Raw genomic sequence first — 2,927 nt, forward strand, 5'->3', positions numbered from 1 at the left:
AAAAAAAAAAAAAAAAAAAAAAAAAAAAAAAAAAAAAAATTCATGTGCACAGAAAAGATCATTTTCTTTGACTTTAAAATGTAAAGGAAGGCACAAAATCCCTATATCCAGACCAAGGTACTCTATTATGTACTACAGAAGACCTCTTTAGGTAAAACCAACCTAAGCAAAGTTCACTTATATAATAAACCACCCCAAACCCTATTGACTTAAAATGACAATATTGTATTTTGCTTTCAGATCTCCAGTTTTTACAGGGATCAATGTGGCAGGTTATTTCTGAGTACACTTAACCTAGAACTGGAAAATACTCTTCTAAGATAGGTTCACTCGAAGGGATGGAAATTTGGTGCTGGCTGTCAGCTGGGAGCTCAGCCAGTGCTAGAGCCTTGGGACTTCAGTTATTGGTGTGGATCTCTCCAGGAACTACTTGGGCTTCCTCACAGCATGGTGGTTTCGAGAGTGTCTGAAAAGACAGGAAGTAGGAACTGCCAGTTTCTTAAGGCCTGATGTAGAAACGGCCAGGTTGAAAGCAGGCACAGAACCCAGGTTAATCAGAAAGGGTGAAAAGTCCAACCTTTAGATGGAACAAGTATCAGATAAAATGGAGCTATGTTTTAAAATCTTCCCATCAATTTGTTAGTATTTCGAGTTTCAAAGGAAATTACATCATAGTAGCATTCGTTAATGTGATTAAAAATCCATTTTTACCTATTCTTTATGTCTCCATAAGCATTTGAGATTTAAGGGTACAAGATCTGGGTTCAACTCTATAATTCCTTATAGGGAAAGTATAATACACAAAAGAGAAAATACACATTAAATTCACTTAAGAGTTATAAGCCACAGATGAAACAATTTTTATTATTATTTTCTTTAAGACTGACTCATTAGCATTTGATATTGTCTTTTCAGACTGAATGGAACTGGAAAGAGTTTCAGGGCTCTGCGTATTAGTGTGATGGTTTTAGGTCCACTTCATGTGTATTTTCTAATTATAGCATTCATCCAATACCATGACACAAAATAGCTGCAAATACCTATTGATGCATATGTATTTGACTGTAGGCACTGAACATATTCTTAAACTTTTTCTGGCAGCAAGAATTTTAGCCTTCATAAGGAAGTATTTTAATTTACAGGCATCTACTCAGATGTATTGAGTTCCAATTTTGTTTCAACCACTTATCCCCTTTGTCATTTAAACTTTGTGAGTTTCCATTTCCTTAACTGTAAAACTGGAATAATAATATTTTCCCTACTTCCTCCACTGAGTAGAAGAAAATATTTGTGAAAGCCTTTGAATCTCATAATATGTGGTATACAATAAAACAGATGATAATAATCATCATTCTCTTTTTTTGTGTCCTAACATATCTAATACAAGTTGTTTATCCACAATAAATATTGTTGACCAACTATTACAATTTATGGTCCTGTTAGATAGAACACATTTATGTATTAATAATTTGTTACAGCCTATGATTTGTGAGCTTTTCCTTCCATATATGAATGACTTTAGAAGCTCAGAAGGAAAATCAAGCTAGTTCATTTCTTTGACTAATGCTTTCAAATCATTCTGCTCTAATATCCAACCAAGCTGGTTTCCAGTGGTATGCTCTCTGCCTCCTGCTCCCCAACGTTCACTGCCTCCTGTTCCCCAGTGGTCACTGCCTATTTCGCAGTGTATGTAGAAACTAAAATACTCCAGCGCAATCTCCAAAGCTATGGTTTCAGTCAGAGTAATCTAGGTTATGCCTCAATAAAAAACATAATATCTCAATGGTTTATTACAATAATGCTATTTCTTGCTCAGTCTACATGTCCCACCTGAGTTGGCAAGAGCCTGCTCATTATTAGGGCCCAGATTGATGGAAGTTCTGCTCAAAAGGTATTTTCTTTGAAGAGAAAAAGATAATCTGGCAAAGCATATGCTATTTTATCAAACTTCCACTTACAACTTAATGACCAAAATAAGTCATATGGCCATCCTAATTTTAAAGAGGTGGTCCAATACAATCCAAAGCTTGCCCTCAAAGAAAAGGAACTCCGGAATATTCAAGAACTGACATTTGGTAGCAATGGAGGTACACTGTTCGGATCTTATGTCAAGAGAACCTGGTGGGAGAAGTGTTGCTGATGACAGTCTTCAGCTGCCACATCTTCAAATCTGCCACACTGTCCATGCCAGCCGATGGCCAAACGTGATGCCAATAGTAAAGCTCAGCCCTTTCTATCCTGTGTGGGGCTCTTCTAATAGGTAATCTCTGTGCCAGGATTCCTCATTAGCTTGACAAAGACTTTCTCAGCAGTGCACCATTCTTCCTACCCACTGTTCCTTCCCTCTCCTTCCCAGGTGTCAACTCTGGATCACAGTTTGAAAACTCTTCCTGCCCCTCTGCCTACCTCTATCCTTCACATGCTCTTTCTTCAGTATCTACTTCTGTCTTGGTGTCTGCTTGATGGAGGATCCAGATTGACCCTGGCGTATCAGGGAGGTTTTCTGAGAGGAAAGAACCATGAGCCCATTTACTAAATTCTACAGCTAATAAAGAATCTTGAAAACAAATAAACAAAAAACACCTCACATATGTCTTTGTTGCCTTCACTCCAGCACATCCTTTTCCTTTGCTGCCTATTTTTCATCCGTGATTCGCCACTAGCCCAAAATACAATCTGGGAACCAATCTTGATTATCCTCTTCTTACATTAAAATACATAATCTATCCCTAGTTTCTATTACCTCTAACTTCATAAAATCTGTAGAGTCTGTCCTTTTTCCATGTTCTGCTGTCACTCTTTTAATCGATATACTTATTATTTCTTACTATAACTATTTTTCTTAACTGGTCTTCCTGCCACAAACCATTCTTCTTAATTCATCCTTTATACTGCAGCCAGCATGGTGTTTTTCTATAATAAAAATT

Source organism: Rhinopithecus bieti, unplaced genomic scaffold (assembly GCF_001698545.2).
Source record: "Rhinopithecus bieti isolate Rb0 unplaced genomic scaffold, ASM169854v2 scaffold_20170, whole genome shotgun sequence".
NCBI lineage: Eukaryota > Metazoa > Chordata > Mammalia > Primates > Cercopithecidae > Rhinopithecus > Rhinopithecus bieti.